This window comes from Hemiscyllium ocellatum, chromosome 33, assembly GCF_020745735.1.
Source record: "Hemiscyllium ocellatum isolate sHemOce1 chromosome 33, sHemOce1.pat.X.cur, whole genome shotgun sequence".
Lineage (NCBI taxonomy): Eukaryota > Metazoa > Chordata > Chondrichthyes > Orectolobiformes > Hemiscylliidae > Hemiscyllium > Hemiscyllium ocellatum.
The window spans coordinates 9505830-9523951 of NC_083433.1; positions in this window are offsets into that span (position 1 = coordinate 9505830).

Consider the following 18122-nt stretch of genomic DNA (forward strand, 5'->3'; position numbering starts at 1 on the left):
AGACTTTCATTAAATTAACATTTCCCTTTCTGCAATGGTTGGGTTTGAACCAAACTCTTGGGAATGGTAGCCGAGAATATTGGAGTACCAGTTATTCTGAATCGAGCCAGTGGAGATGATGGCTGAGACTTTTATATCCTCACCATAAGATCATAAAACCATAAGATATCGGAGCAGAACAAGGCCATTCGGCTCATTGAGCCTGACCCGCCATGACTGATATATTTCTCAATCCGATTCTCCTGCTGTCTCTCCATTACCCTGGATCCACTTACTAATGAAGAGCCTCTCTACCTCTGCCATAAATACACACAATCACTTGGCCTCCACAGCCCTCTGAGGCAATGAGTATGACTAATCACCTCCGGCTGAAGAAATTCCTCCTCATCCCAGTCTTCCCTTCACTCTGAGGCTGTGTCCTTGGGTCCCAGTTTCTCCTGCTGTTGGAAACATCTTCTCCACGTCCACTCTGTCGTTGTGTACTAAGATATCGTGGACATTGCTTTTAAAGCTATCGTGACATGCTGGCTGTGGGAGACCTCACCTGCAGGAGCCTGAGATCACACACTTGCCAATGTTTTGCTCACCTGGGGGGGCAGCCAGCCTCTGACTGGACCCTCACTCTCTGGAATATGTCCTCAATCAGGCCCAGACAATGAGGAGGATGTCTTTGGTTATAATCTCTCACTCCCAGGTGTGGGTATGGAACTACTTGTTTACACCCTGACATTGGGATCTTGATAAACCTCAGCTCGAAATCTTGGTGCAACAGGAAATGATACGGAAGACGAACCTCATTCTTTCCAGCCCACGGATTTTTAAAGAGATATCTGAGCTCATTTCTCCCCTGAGGCCAACAAGCCCAGTGGAACCTAGCTGTGAATAATTTCAAAAGCTCACTTAAATGTTTATTTGGAACGTGCTGCAAGTGGAATGAGCTGCAAAATGTCCTGTTGCTTATCGTACAAGTGGATGTGTTCTTTGTCTTCTTAAAAACAAAACCTAAAGCTCTCTTTACGCAAGTTTTCCATTTCATATCAAGCCCTGTCGTGCAGTGTTTCATTACTGCAGTTGTAATTCCGTGGTCTGAGCTAATGAGCTGCTGATCTGAGTTCAAATCCCACTACGGCAAGTGAGGAATTCAAATTTGATGAAACATATTTGGAGTTTGAAAGCAAAAATTGGTGTATGATGAAACTGTTATAAAAATGCATCCAACTCATTAATGTCCTTCAGGGATGGAAAGCTGCCATCCTCACCTGGTGTCATGTGATTCTTAACTTGGTCTGACCTATGCATTGCTGCATGTCTTTCATGACGCTGCTTATAACTTAACTGTATTCGATATTTTTTACTTGCTATAATAGAAGGGAGCTACCATGGGTCAATGAGAAATCAATTTTACAAGATCCTAATTGTGCATAATTCAGCAGGACTGTATTTTAAAAGGTCAAATATTACTTTTTAGGCAACCACTTTATTATCAACAGAAATTGCTGGAAAAGCTCAGCAGGTCTGGCAGCATCCATGAAGTGAAATCAGAGTTAACGTTTCAGGGTCTGGTAAAATCACACAATCCAGGGAAAAAATATGAAATCATAGAATCCCTACGGTGGGCATGCAGGCCATTCAGCCCATCGAGTCCACACTGACCCTTCGAATTTAATCCCACCCAGCCCTTCCACCCTTAATCCTGCATTTCCAATGGCCCATCCACCTAACCTTCACATATTTGGACTGTGGGAGGAAATTCCCGCAGATACAGGGAGAATGTACAAACTCAACACAAACAGTCGCCTGAGATGTAATACTGAACACTAAGCCAGCCCTTTCTGTGTAACATGAATTGAAATATCACAATGTCGGCAATACATCAAAAGCGATTTTCAAGAGAGGGTTTGTCACTTGACTATCAACTTTTTTTTTGTTACAAGGAATAACAGAATAGCTGCATATTCTCTCCTCACTTCAGTACTCCCGAGCCATCAGTATCTCGCGAGTGCTGTGTCAATCTGATCTGGAACATTATGATCTGAGTGAGGAGCCTAGCACACTGAGCGGAAGAAGATTAACTCCTGCAATTTCTGATCATTCTCCTTATATAATTCAGCGGGAAAGATTGAGCAAGCTGGCACTCACCTCTGGGAAACGGAAGACTAAGAATTAACCTGGTCGAGGTCTTGACGATTATGAAAGGGAGGATGTGGAGCACACACAGACTAAAGGATAAGACCTCTCCTGACTGCAGGGCATCTCAAAGCATTTCACAGCCAATGAAAGTAGAGTCAGTGGATCACAGCAACCCATCCATCTCCAGCAAGCTCCTATCAGCAACAACATGATAATGGCTGGATAACCTGCTCATTTGTAAAGTTAGTTGGGGGATGAAATGTTGGAAGGACACTGGTGACAATTCTTCTACTCTTCTGCAAAATGGAGGTGAAATAACTCCATAGAGGCTGGTATCCCATCATCAAGTCACCCTTTATTTACACGTGTGTAGTCCATGACACTGACCCAGCTAGCTCAGAGCCAGCTCCTTGAGTGAGCAGAACCCACAGACTCTGACAGCCTTGCAGGATGTTCGGAGAAGGTCCTGCCCTGTTTGTGAGGTTGCAGCTTTCATGTGGTCCACGTGCTTGTTCAGCACTGCTTCTCCTACCCAAATGTTTTACGTCACGGGACCTGACCTCGTGTTGACCTCGCTTCATATCCGTGCAGAGCCGTTCCCGTGGTATCAATGCTAAACTGCCTCTAAACAAGAAGAACCTTGTGTCCAGCATTAGCGTTCCTCATGCCAATTCAAGAGGCTTGTGATCTTTTACATCGACTTGAGAGGGTAGATGGGACCTTGGTTAAATATCTCGGCCATGAGGCAACAACACCTCTCGCTGCGCAGCACTCCACTTGTTATGGAAGGGCTTTAAGATCCTGGACCAAGCTGATGACGATGACACGGAGCTGCTCCTTCCTGGAGAAAAATAGCACAATGTGGGCGGAGTTAACCAAAGGGAAACACTAAGATTTACTTAATCATGGTTTTTTTGGCAAACAAACAAAGTTCTTATTTACAAAGCGCTATTCAGATTTGAATTCACATCTCACAGATTATTAATCCAGTGATAAATCATCCCAAAGTGCTTCACAAGTGTACAGCAGTAGCATCAGACTGTGTGTTACTAGGCAAGGATAAAAGGGTTTCCTGAAGAAGGGCTTATGCCTGAAACAGCGAATCTCCTGCTCCTCGGATGCTGCCTGACCTACTGCGCTTTTCCAGCCACACATTTTCAGCACTGATCTCCAGCATCTGCAGACCTCACTTTCTCCTCAAGGATAAAAGGGTGCAGAGAAGGTTTACGAGGATGTTACCTGGTATGGAAGGTGCTAGCTATGAAGAGAGGTTGAGTAGGTTAGGTTTATTTTCACTAGAAAAAAGGAGATTGTGGGAGGACCTGATTGAGGTTTACAAAATCATGAAGAGTATCAACAGGGTGGATAGAGACAAGCTTTTTCCCAGGGTCAAGGATTCAATAATGAGACGTCATGCTTTCAAGGTGAGAAAATTTAAGGGGGCTACACGCGGCAAGTACTTCACACAGAGGGTGGTGGGTGTTTGGAACGCGTTGCCAGCAGAGGCATAGAGGCAGGCATGGTAGATTCATTTAAGATGCATCTGGACAGATGCATAGTAGGTGGGGAGCAGAGGGATACAAATGCTTAGGAATTGACTGACAGGTTTAGACAGTACATTCGGATCGGCTCAGGCTTGGAGGGCCGAAGGGGGTGAATTTTCTTTGTTCTTTGTTCGCTTTGTTAAAAACGATCGATTTTAGGGAGGGTCAAAAAGAAGAGAGAGAGAGAGAGATAGAGAGGTTCAGGAAGGAAGTAGCACTGACGATACAGGAGAGATGCCTTTCACTGTGGAGAGTTTTAAAACAGGGAACACTCTGTCAATTTGCTTCACTCAAATCACTGTTCTGGTACTCAATGCCCCTAGTGATGTGTCCCATTTCCCCATGGACTTTCTTAATTACTCCAAGGTGCCTTGCTACCTTCAAAGATGCAGCCCCTGGGTTCGTGTACACTTAACCGTGCCTCTGAGTCGACACATGTTTCAGATAATGGGGAACCGAGTGGATGGAAGGGCCAATGTGCATCTCTGTACCAAAGCTTCAGGCAAGCCAGAAGCTGCAGTTACAGGCGATCCTTTACAGGTGATCATTCATTGAGCCTTCCGGCCTGCCTCAGTATCTCTTGGTCCCAATTAAAGTTGAATGGCAGACTGCGTCCTTTTTCAACATTCAGGAACTTTGCTATTTTCTAAGCTCGCCTTGACACAATGGTAAACACTCATGTGCAATGAAGTGGAGAAAACTATTGAAGAGAAGAACTGGGGCTGTTTCCAGCAGTGTTTTCTGATATCTGAAGTTGCAATATTGCACAATCTCCATTCTCAGTCAATTTTGGATTGAACAAAATCGAACAAATCTAGCTGATATGGGACTGAAATATGATTAAAACGAGGCAATAGATTTGATCTCAGATACTTCTTGAGAAATTTCTGTGGGGATTCTATGATTAAGTGTCAGTTTGTTTGCAGAGTGAAACTTTATTAATTTATTGATCTATATTTCCATCTTTCTTCCACATCATGACTTCAGTGTTTAAATTAGATTCCCTACAGTGTGGAAACAGGCCCTTCGACCCAACAAGTCCACACTGACCCTCTGAAGAGCAACCCACCCAGACCCATTCCCCCCTGACTAATACACCTAACACTACAGGCAATTTAAAATGGCCAATTCATCTAACCTGCACATTTTTGGACTGTGGGAGGAAACCGGAGCACCCGGAAGAAACCCACGCAGACACAGGGAGAATGTGCAAACTCCGCACAGACAGTTGCCTGAGGCCAGAATTGTACCCGGGTCCCTGGTGCTGTGAGGCAGCAGTGCTAACCACTGAGCCACCGTGCTGCCCCATCTCAGTCTATTGGATGTACCACAGCAACTAACCAATGTTACATCTGACCTACCCCAACCTACGACCTCATACACCAAAACAGACCTCTACATAATATTGCATGATCACTTTTAAAAAGTTGGTACTTGTTTCCAAATCCGTCCACGGTCTTGCATCCTCCCTATCTCTGTAAGCTCTGCCAGCCCCACAATCATCCCAGTGTCCGTCCAATTCTGACCTCAGAGAGTGTTCCCTGTTTTAAACTCTCCACAGTGAAAGGCATCTCTCCTGTAGCGTCAGTGCTTGACTCTGCTACTTCCTCCCTGAACCTCTCTATCTCTCTCTCTCTTCTTTTTGACCCTCCCTAAAACCGATCATTTTTAGCCTCTCCTAGTAACACACAGTCTGATGCTACTGCTGCACTCTTGCGGAACACTTTGGGATGATTTGTCACTGGATTAATAATCTGTGAGATCTGAAAAGCGCTTTGTAAATAAGAGCTCAGTTGGTTTATCAAAAAACAACGATTAAATAAATAAAAGCCCAAAGATTTGCGAACACATTAAAACAGAAACAAAAAGAGAAATTGCTGGAAAAGCTCAGTAGATCTGGCAGCAGATGTGGAGAGAAATCAGAGCTAACATTCTAGGCTGAGTGACCTTTCCTCAAAACAATTAAATAAATCATCAATTTGAAAAACAGGTATCGATAATAATTTACATTGTCAGATGGTTATTATGTTTAAAACGAGAGGTCACTGCATAAGAAAAAGGGTCATTGAAGACAGAATGAGGGACTCATAGAGTCATACAGCACAGAACAGACCCTTCGGCCCAACTTGTCCATGCCGACCAACTATAGCTCGTCCCATTTGCCTGTGTTTGGCCCATATCCCTTTCCTATTCATGTAAGTCATCCAAATGTCTTTTAAATGTTGTAACTGTACCTGAATCTATCACTTCTTCTTACAGTTCATTCCACATACGAACCACCCTCTGTGTGAAAAAATTGCCCCTCAGGTCCCTTTTAAATCTTTCTCCTCTCAATGTCCCCTGGTTTTGGACTCCCCCACATTAGGGAAAAGACCTTATCTATGTCCTTCATAATTTTATAAACCTCTATAATGTTATCCCCTAACTTTCTACGCTCCAATGAAAAAAGTCCCAGGAGAAAGCGAGGACTGCAGATGCTGGAGATCAGAGTCAAAACGTGTGGTGCCAGAAAAGCACAGCCAGCCAGGCAGCATCTGAGGAGCAGGAGAATCAATGTTTCAAGCCTGGTGAAAAGCTTATGCCCAAAACGTTGACTCACTTGCTCCTTGGATGATGCCTGGCCAGTTATGCTTTCCCAGCACCACACTTTTTGACTTTTCTATTCATTTACTCATCCGAATGTCTTTTAAATGTCATGACTATACCAGCATTCACCACTTCCTCTGGCAGTTCATTCCACACACGAGCCACTCTCTGTGTAAAAAAGTTACCCCTCGTGTCCTTTTTAAAACTTTCTCCTCTCACCTTAAAAATATGTCCCCTAGTTTTGAACTCCTCCACTCCAGAGAAAAGATACTTGTCATTCACCTTATCCATGCTCCTCATGATATTATGAACCTCCATAAGGTCACCCGTCAACCTCTTACACTCCAGTGAAAAAATCCCAGCCTATCCAGCCTCTCCTTGTAACTCAGACCATCCAAACCTTGCAAAGTCCTGGTAAATCTTTCCTGAACCCTCTTCAATTTAAGAATGTTCTTCCTGTAGCAGGGCGACCAGAACTGGACACAATACTACAGAAGTGGCCACATCCGCGTCTTGTGCAACCTCACCATGACATTCTAACCCGCAGGCAGATCTGAGACTTCATGACTCCACTTCTGATTATGTAAATAGGAAGGGTTAGAGGGATATGTGCTAAATGCTGGCAAGTGGGACTAGATTAGGTTCAGATACCTGGCTGGCATAGACGAGTTGGACCGAAGGGTCTGTTTCCATGCTATATATCTTTAGATTAGATTATTTACAGTGTGGAAACAGGCCCTTCGGCCCAACAAGTCCACACCGACCCGCTGAAGCGGAACCCACCCATACCCCTACATTTACCCAACACTACGGGCAATTTAGCATGGCCAATTCACCTGATCTGCACATTTTGGACTGTGGGAGGAAACCCACGCAGACACGGGGAGAATGTGCAAACTCCACACAGTCAGTCACCTGAGGCGGGAATTGAACCCAGGTCTCTGGCGCTGTGAGGCAGCAGTGCTAGCCACTGTGCCACCATGCCGCCCACTATGACTCTAGTTGGTGGCAGGAGTTGGACCTGTCTGGCTAAAAGGCAAAGGCCAGGGCACTGGCAGATGACAGTGGTGAGGGCATCGAATGCCACCTTCCTGAGGTAGCACAAGAGGATGGTGCTTCACAGAAGCATTATCCTTGAGTCCTTGAGTAAGACCTTAGCAATCAAAGCAATCGTTTGGAACGCGGGCTTCTGGATTGTTGTGAAATCTTGCAAAGTTCCTTTTTGAACATTGTCAGTACAGCAACAATGACAGCTCAGCAACCAACTGAAGTTCCAAGATAAGAAGACATGGTGAATTATATCTCTTAGAGAACGTCGTGAATCCTTGCAATGCTCTCCTACAAAAGAGTTTGCAAACAGAGCTGTTGAATTACCTTAAAGCATAAATGGGAAGATCTTTTGTGAAGCGGTGGGGCTGAAAGATTGTCAGGGGGTGGGCGGGAATGTGAAGTAATCAGATTTTATTGAAGGGTACAGCGGGTTCACGGGGCTGAGTGACCTCCTCCTGCTCTTAATTTGTCTGTTTCTGTGTTCACAACTCATTCATTATAATAGGAGCAAATTACTGCAGATGCTGGAATCTGTACTGAAAACAAAAAATGCTGGAAATCACAGCTGGGCCGGCAGCATCCATGGAAAGAAAGCAAACTAACGTTTCAAGTCTCAATAACTCTTCATCAGAGATGACTTGAAGTGTGGAGGGGACAGCATATACTCAGTCATGTGGGAGTGAAGAAAGGATGCTGACAGGGCGGATTAAATGATAGGAATGTGAGAACGGCAGAAAAGTGGTGTGTCTAACTGCTAGACTGGGAAGAACAGACAGTCTCATTGGAATTGGGGGAGCGGAGGGAGGGCAAGGTGACAGAGAATGGAACAAGTAAAGTGAACAGAAAGGGAAGGAGTGGGAGTGGGTTCTCAATCTGAACATGCTGAACTCAATATTAAATCCAGGAGGTTGTAAGATGCTAGTCTGAAGATGAGATGTTGTTCTGCGCTGTGATTCGCTGGAGCATTGCAGCATGCCGTGGACAGACATGTGGACGCTGTGTTAAAATGACCCGCTACGGGAAGGTTGGGGTGATGCTTATGCACTGACGGGAGGTGTTCCACAAAGCAGCCACCTGTTCTGCTTTATGTTTCTCCAATGTAGAGTAGGCCACATTGGGTACAGCAAATGCAATAGACCAGATGGCACGGAGGCACAGTGGTTAGCACTGCTGTCTCACAGCGCCAGGGACCTGGGTTCAATTCCCGCCTCAGGCGACTGACTGTGTGGAGTTTGCACATTCTCCCCGTGTCTGCGTGGGTTTCCTCCGGGTGCTCCGGTTTCCTCCCACAGTCCAAAGATGTGCAGGTCAGGTGAATTGGCCATGCTAAATTGCCCGTAGTGTTAGGTAAGGGGTATATGTAGGGGTATGGGTGGGTTGCGCTTCGGTGGGTCGGTGTGGACTTGTTGGGCCGAAGGGCCTGTTTCCACACTGTAAGTAATCTAATCTAAAGATTGGAGGAGGGCATTAACGCCCTTTAGCAGGCAAAATCTGCTTTCCTTATATGACCTATGTATGACTGCAAATTTACATCAGTCTGTTTGACTCTGGCTTTCCCTCTGAAAGGCCTCAAGTCACTTAATTCTGTCAAACCAAATGCAAAGAAGTTGAAGAATTCTGGGTAATCCAAGATAGAGGATGGGAAAGAAATTGTGGTTGTAAGAGTGGATTCTTTTTTTTTTGATTTGGAGATGCCGGTGTTGGACTGGGGTGGACAAAGTTAAAAATCACACAACACCAGGTTATAGTCCAACAGGTTTAATTGGAAGCACACTAGCTTTCGGAGCGACGCTCCTTCATCAAGTGATCCTTCATCAGATAATCACCTGATGAAGGAGCGTCGCTCTGAAAGCGAGTGTGCTTCCAATTAAACCTGTTGGATTATAACCTGGTGTTGTGTGATTTTTAACTTTCTTTTTTTGAGGTATTTTCGGTGTTGGAGGTGATTTCCTTGAATTCTAGGAGCAGCAATTACTATTTATATGCAATTGCATTGTTTTGGAATTTTGGGGAAAAAAGCTCAAAACAACAGCACTTTTAAAAGGAAAAGACAGACAAAAGGCAGCGACCAGGTGGTGTAAAAGAGACCTAAGGGGCAACTTTTTCACACAGAGGGTGGTGCATGTATGGAATGAGCTGCCAGAGGAAGTGATGGAGGCTGGTACAATTGCAACATTTAAAAGGCATCTGGATGGGTACATGAATAGGAAGGGTTTGGAGGGATATGGGCCAAGTGCTTTAGCAAGGTTAGATCTCACGGAATACAGGGAGAACTAGTCATTTGGATACAAAACTGACTCAAAGGTAGAAGACAGAGGGTGGTGGTGGAGGGTTGTTTTTCAGACTGGAGGCCTGTGACCAGTGGAGTGCCACAAGGATCGGTGCTGGGTCCTCTACGTTTTGTCATTTACATAAATGATTTGGATGCGAGCATAAGAGGTACAGTTAATCAGTTTGCAGATGACACCAAAATTGGAGGTGTAGTGGACAGTGAAGAGGGTTACCTCAGATTACAACAGGATCTGGACCAGATGAGACAATGGGCTGAGAAGTGGCAGATGGAGTTTAATTCAGATAAATGTGAGGTGCTGCATTTTGGGAAAGCAATTCTTAGCAGGACTTAAACACTTAATGGTAAGGTCCTAGGGAGTGTTGCTGAACAAGGAGACCTTGGAGTGCAGGTTCATAGCTCCTTGAAAGTAGAGTCGCAGATAGATAGGATAGTGAAGAAGGCGTTTGGTATGCTTTCCTTTATTGGTCAGAGTATTGAGTACAGGAGTTGGGAGGTCATGTTGCGGCTGTACAGGACATTGGTTAGGTCACTGCTGGAATATTGCGTACAATTCTGGTCTCCTTCCTATCGGAAAGATGTTGTGAAACTTGAAAGGGTTCAGAGAAGATTTATAAGGATGTTGCCAGGGTTGGAGGATTTGAGCTACAGGGAGAGGCTGAACAGGCTGGGGTTTACAAAATTATGAGGGGCATGGATAGGATAAATAGACAAAGTCTTTTCCTGGGGTCGGGGAGTCCAGATGGCATAGGTTTAGGGTGAGAGGGGAAAGATCTAAAAGAGACTTAAGTGGCAATGTTTTCACGCAGAGGGTGGTACGTGTATGGAATGAGCTGCTAGAGGATGTGGTGGAGGCTAGTACAACTGCAACATTTAAGAGGCATTTGGAATGATATATGAATAGGAACGGTTTGGAGGGATATGGGCTGGGTGCTGGCAGGTGGGACTAGATGGGGTTGGGATATCTGGTCGGCATGGACGGGTTGGACTGAAGGGTCTGTTTCCATGCTGTACATCGCTATGACTCTATAAATGGGATTAGATTAGGTTTGAATATCTGATTGGCATGGACAAGGTGGACAAAAGAGTTTGTTTCCATGCTGTACATCTCTGTGACTCTAAGTATCAAGGTAACACACCATAGTCCCCTCTGGGAGATGGCTGGTGGTGAGGGTCAATTTGCTTCAAGTGAAGAGGAGAGATTGAGAAGACAGAACATTCATGGTAACCCCAGGCAATGTGGGACCTGAACCTACAAAGTTGGTATCACTTTGCATTGCAAACCAGCCATCCAGCCAACTGAGCTAACTGAAGCGCCATGACCACAGAGACTTCAGTAATTCACTCGCCACCCCCTCTCTGAAGCACAAGAGATCACCAATAAATTCACGCTTTGCACACAATGCCTGCGTCCTTGAGAATGAATCATTAAAATGAGTAGAATTATCGCTTGACAGAATCAGAGAGGCATATTGTCCACCACCAATTGAAGTGAGCCTGTGAAAATGCACATCAACTCTCTCAGTTCGGGACCTGCCAGATTTAAGACAACTATTACTCACCAGAGCCTACAGAAATTCTCCACCATTTTCTTGAAATCCCATCTGCACTGCTCTACCAAGGGGATGATCCAGCTTTTGGACATGGAGAACCCTCATGGTTTGAGCCTGGCTCTCTCAGGAGGATAAGGTCTCTCGAAACGATAAGTCTGGCAGTGACTTTGCTCTGGGGTTGAATAAGCAGGGAGGTAGAATCATAGATTCCTGACGGTGTGGAAGCAGGCCACTTAGCCCAACAAGTCCACAGAGACCCTCCAAAGAGCATCCCACACAGACCCACCCTGTTATCCTATCCCTGTAACCCTGCATTTGCCTCGGCTTAAACCCACCTAGCCTGCACATCCCTGAACACTGTGGGCAATTGCCCATGGCCAATCCATCCTAACCTGCATATCTTTGTGATTGTGGGAAGAAACTCACACAGACATGGAGGAGAATGTGCAAACTCCACACAGGCAGTTGCTTAAGAGTGGAATTGAACCCAGGTCCCTGGCGCTGTGAGGCAGCAATGCTAACCACTGAGCCGCAGTGCCACCTATTATCCATAGTTGTCAGGGACTGTGGTTTTTGCTGATCCTATTTAAGTCTGAGTTCCACGCCTGGGGGCTGTTAATCTGGTCCAATCAGGGAGCTCTGGCTGACTTAGAAAGGTTGAGTGTAAAGGATACTGACTCTCTGGCGCCTGACTCTGGGTGAGGCAGGACTATAGACAAGGACTGTTCACGTATAAGTAAAGGGTGACTTGGTGATCGGATATAGGCCTTTGTAGAGTTAATTCAGTTATTTTGTTGGCATCTTTTTCCATGATAGATTTTGAAAAACATACTCTCTAAGCATAGGGCAGGAGGAGAAGGCAGAATCCAGGGGTATCACAGCCAGAGCAAGAATAAAACCATTAAGCATTCTTGTAAGGCACATGCTAACCATCTGAGCTAACTTGGTCCGAGACCTGGGGTTGGGAGAGGGGGAGCTACCTGTATGTGGAGGAAAGCTGAACAATTTCCTTCTCTTCCACCACCTTGAATCCTGTGCATTTGTAAAATTTCAAGTGTAGGAAGCATTGTCGATTGAGAAAACCAGGCCAAATATTGGCTTCATCACTGGGTTGCCCCAGTGGGATACAGTCATTGAGTCACAGAGATGTACAGCACAGAAACAGACCCTTCGGTCCAACTCATCCATGCCGACCAGATATCTTCAATTAATCTAGTCCCATTTGACAACACTTGGCCCATATCCCTCTAAACCCTTCCTATCCATGTACCAACCAAATGCCTTTTAAATATTATAACTGTACCAGCCTCCACCTCTTCCTCTGGCAGCTCATTCCATACATGCACCACCCTCTGTGTGAAAACATTGCCCCTCAGGTCCCTTTTAAATTATTCCCCTCTCACCTGAACCCTATGCCCTCTCGTTGCGGAAACCCCCATCATGGGGAAATTACTTTGGCTATTTACCCTATCCTTGCCCCTCATGATTTTAGAAACCTCTATACGCTCACCCCTCAGCCTCCGACGCTCCAGGGAAAACAGTCCCAGACTATTCAGCCTCTCCCTGTAGCTCAAACCCTCCAACCCTGGTAGCATCCTTATAAATCTTTTCTGAGCCCTTTCAAGTTTCATGATCTTGAAGAATATGAGCTAGTTTGTAAGTGACATCAATGACAAGATTCGCAATGAGGTTTTATACTTGTCAGAAGTCACACACCACCAGGCTATAGTCAGATTCCACCTGCTAAAGGTGCAGCTATCTGAAAGCTTGTGATTTCAAATAAACCTGTTGGACTATAACCTAATGTCATTTGACTCCTAACTTTGCCTACCCTCGTCCAATAACCAGCCCCCCCACCCCCACATCATGTTTTACACTTGAATGTTCCTTTTAAACAGATAGCAAAGCTTCGTTAGTGATGAGGCAGTGTGGTTCTGACACACATTGTGAAGCCTGTTTCTGACCAGAGTTTTGTGTTTTCTGCTTTCTCTCACTCCCACCACCTGAGCCTTCAATATATCACAGCCAAGGTCTCCTCACAAATGTAACACAAGTCTCTATGGCAACCAGTAATTTTTCTTTACCGTTCTTTTTGCTGAATGCAGCAGATGTCTCTATAAAAGATTAGTTTCCAAGGCTTCTGTCAATCCTCACTAAGCTTACCAACAAGGGAATAATTTCTCCCCTATTTTTGTAACGTTTAAAAAAATGACAAGAAAAGGCCATTCGCCCCATCGTATCTGCTGTGCGCGTCGAAAGCTCATGGTCTGGTCCCAACTCTACTTTCTCACCTGTCCCCTGGTCCATTGACCATCTCTCTAACATGGCCTTGAGGAACAAAAGTCCTTCAACTAACAACCATCTGAGAGAAGGGATTGCTTCTTGCCCTCATCTTGAATGGAAAACTCCTTCACTCTACAGTATGCCTCCTCACACTAGAGGAATCATCCTTCCATCATCTACCCTGTCAGATTGACTATGTTTCAATGAGATCACCTCTCATGCTTCTACATCCCAATGAGTGCAGACCCAACCTACTCATCCTTTAGCTCATAAGAGAAACCCCTTCAACCTCAGAAATGGCCAAGTGGACCTACTCCGAACTGTTTTCATTGCAAGCCTATCTCTCTGTAAGTAAAGAGACCAACACTGTTACAGAACACTCAAAGTGTGGTCTCCCTAGTCACTTAACTCTGTCTTCACCTTGGGTGGTGTCTTCCTTTAGATTTTTTTTTAGATTACTTACAGTGTGGAAACAGGCCTTTCGGCCCAACAAGTCTACACCGACCCGCCGAAGCGCAACCCACCCATACCCCTACATTTACCCCTTACCTAACACTACGGGCAATTTAGCATGGTCAATTCACCTGACCCCGCACATCTTTGTGACTGTGGGAGGAAACCGGAGCACCCGGAGGAAACCCACGCAGACACGGGGAGAATGTGCAAACTCCACACAGTCAGTCACCTGAGGCGGGAATTGAACCCAGGTCCCTGGTGCTGTGAGGCAGCAGTGCTAACCACTGTGCCACCGTGCCGCTCTAAAAGTATCTCACCCAGACCAATTCCCCTACCCTGTTACACAACATTGCCCCTGACTAATGTACCTACACATCCCTGAACAAACTCAACTTGCCTGGAACGTTAAGGCAAGAGTCGAGCTGTTTGTGATTTTCTACAGTGGAGGCAGAGAAACTTTACAACGTTCAGCACGTTTCCATACCACAGTTAATCCCCCTAACAGTTAATTCCTTGTTCAATGGTAGCAAACTTGGAGGCAGGGAGGGTATTTAATTAGACAGGATGGTGGTGGTCAAGATTAGAGTGGTGCTGGAAAAGCACAGCAGGTCAGACAGCATCCGAGAAGCAGGAAAATCAACGTTTCGGGCAAAATTCCCTTCTCGATGAAGAGCTTTTGCCTGAAACGTCGATTTTCCTGTTCCCCCAAAGCTGCCTGACTTGCTGTGCTTTTCCAGCACCACTCTAACCTTGATTCTAATCTCCAGCATCTGCAGTACATTTGCCTAGGGTGGTGGTGGTAGTGAACATAACAGCTAGGAATGGCAGTAGGCCATTCAGCCTCTCCAACCTGTTCCACCATTTAATATGATCAAGGTTGATCGCATCTTGGTCTCAACTCCACTCTCGTGCCCTGTCCCCAACACGCATTAATCCATGATTAATTAAATATCTGTCAATTTAGTCAGTCTCCCAGCACCCACCACACTCTGAGGGAGTAATTTCCACAGATTCATGACCTATTGAGAAAAGTAATTCCTCCTTAACCGTTTTAAATCTGCCGGTCCTTGGCCTAAAACTATGTCCTCTCATTCTAGATTGTCCCACCAGGGGAAACATCTGCTCTGCAGCTACTTTGTCAATTCCTGTTAGTATCTTCTCTAACTCAAATCAATCACCTTCCATTCTTCTAAACCCTGCTGAGTTTAGGCCTAAACTGCCCAATCTCTCATTAGAAGACAATTCTGAAAACCGTCCCTCCTTCTGCTAAAATTAATTTCCAGGCGTGAATGCCCACCAGGCGTCGATGTCCCAATCCTGCCACTAATTGATATCCATGAGTGGCCAATTAATGAGCACTAAGGGCCTCATCGCCTGACACTGGGTTGAATCCAATGACGAGCTTGTCTCTTGGGGTGGGGGATGGGATGGCTGAGGGTTAGACTTCCTGACAGCCAACTTACTGTCCTCATGACCACCTTTCCTGCTCATCTATTCCTGCAATCCCTCACCTCATGAAATACCTCCCTGCCCCACCCACTCCAAACGAACACCACCCCACAATTTATTGAACAATGGCTAGCGATTCTGGTTCACTGTCCATCCAGCAGCAATTACAGACTCTGAGGGGCGCTGCTGAGCCCAAGGCTTGCCCTTCTTTGATTGGCTGGAAGTTCTCAGTGGATGAGACCTCCCTCTTGAGCATTATGATTCCATGGGAAGGCCTAGCCACTGTCTGATTGGCCTGTGTTTCAGTGGCTGCCCCATAAAGAGGCAAAAATACTGGCTCTCCATCCCGTGGCCAAGAACTGTGACATCTCAACAAAATTCTTCCCCTTGTCCCTTCCTTATCCTTCCCACATTCCCATCACTCCTCCTTTTTACCATATCCATCATAAATTTCAACCCATCACCTCTGGTCTGTCTGAACTAAATGACCAGTCCATAACACCATACAAAATAGCATCAGAAGTAGGCCATTCATTGAGTCTGGTCTGCCATTCAATGAGAACATGGCTGATCTAATAACCCTTTCCTGCCTTTCCACTGTCATCCGCGATTCCCTCCCTGATTACAAATCTGTCTATCTCACCCTTAATGTCTCACTAGCCCTCTGAGATAAAGAATTCCAGATTCACACCCCTCTGAGAAAATAAATTCCTCCTCATCTCTGCGTTAAATGTGTAACCCCCTTTTCTGAGATAATACCCTCTGGTCGTAGAATCTCATATAGGGGAAAACAACCTGTCTGCTTCTACCCTGTCAAGTCCCCTAAGAATTTTGTACATCTCAATTAAGTCACCTTTCATTTTTCTAAGGCAAAAGAGAGGACTGCTGATGCTGGAAATCAGAGTCTAGATTAGAGTGGTGCTGGAAAAGCACAGCAGGTCAGGCAGCATCCGAAGAGCAGAAAAATCAACGTTTCGGGCAAAAATCCTTGATCAGGACTCATGGTGAAGGGCTTTTGCTCGAAACATTGATTTTCCCGCTCCTTGGATGCTGCCTTTCATTTTTCTAACTCCAGTGAAGACAGGTACAAATTACTCAACCTCCCCTCATAAGAGGAGTCCTCCAATACCTCGGGTCTACCTACTCAACCTTCTCTGGACTGCCCCCAATGCCAGTATATATTTCCTTAGATAAGGGGACCAAAGTTGTTCCCAATATTCCAGCTGTCGTCCTTCAAAACTTCCCTATTTTTACAATCTGCTCCCTCTGAAACAAAGACCAATGTTCCACTTGCTTTCCCTATTACCTGCTGAATGTCGTGGCTCAGTGTAAAACGCTGTTTTATAATGGCCCCATCAAGCAACTTCCATTCTGCTATGGGTGCTACATAAATGCAAATTGTTACTGTTGCGGGATGGGAACTTAGTACTCACTGGACGTAAGCAAAGGGCTGGATCTACCCTGGTATTCACGTGAGACATTGATCACATTATTCATGGATCACAGTGATCAGTCTCTACCACTGAGCAGTTAGCAAGAGTTGTGTGTTGTCAACTTTTTTAAAATTAGATTCCCCGACAGTTTGGGAAGAGGCCCTTCGGCCCAACAAATCCACATCGACCCACCGAAGAGTAACCCAGACCCATTTCCCTCTGACGAATGCACCTAACACTATAGACAATTTAGCATGACCAATTCACCTAACCGGCACATCTTTGGACTGTAGGAGGAAACGGGAGCAAACCCACACAGACACTGCAAGATTGTGCAAACTCCACAGAGACAGTCGCCCGAGGCTGGAATCGAACCTGAGTCCCTGGTGCTGTAGGCAGTAGTGCTAACCATTGAGCTACCATGCCACCTCTCCAACTTCAGACAAGACCTTCTGCTCATGTGTCAATCAGACACTCAACTGGGTGGAAACAAACCTTTTCCCGGTATCCAGGGACAGATGACTCAACCCCGAAGAACCGCTGGTCATTCAGAGACTGGGCAGATCTATAGACTGGCATTACTGAAAATGTGTTGCTGGAAAAGCGCAGCAGGTCAGGCAGCATCCAAGGAGCAGGAGAATCGACATTTCGGGCATGAGCCCTGAAGAAGGGCTCATGCCCGAAACGCCGATTCTCCTGCTCCTTGGATGCTGCCTGACCTGCTGCGCTTTTCCAGCAACACATTTTCAGCTCTGATCTCCAGCATCAGCAGTCCTCACTTTCTCCTGTAGACTAGCATTGCTCCAGGGAACATTGCTGGCCAGATTAGCCTTTGTTGCCATTCCTCAATTGCCCACAAACTGGGTGCCATGCTAATTTCAGAGGGTTTGTTAAGAGTCAGTGCTGTGGTCTGGAGTAGGCCAGAGTGGGGAGGGACAGCGGTATGCTAAAAGTAAAATCCTGTGGATGCTGGAAATCTGATGCTGGAAACGCAAAGAGATTGCTGGAGAAACTGAGCAGGTCTGACAGCATCTGGGGAGGGAGGAACACAGTTAACATTTCGAGCCCGGTATTACTCTTCTTCAGAATGGTTCTTCACTGTCTGTTAAGTAAATAACATTCTATTTTAATACTGGTGTGGAAAATTAGGAAAAATTTCCTTTGCATAGCGTCTTAGATTCATTGATTCACACACTATAGAAAAGGCCCATTGCGTCTGTACCATTAACTACCACTAAACGTGCAATAGTCCCAATTTCCTGCACTTGTCCATCTCCTTGGATGTTATGATATTTGAAGTACTCATCCAAAAATGGTCAAAGGTTGTAAGGCTCCTGACCTCCACTAT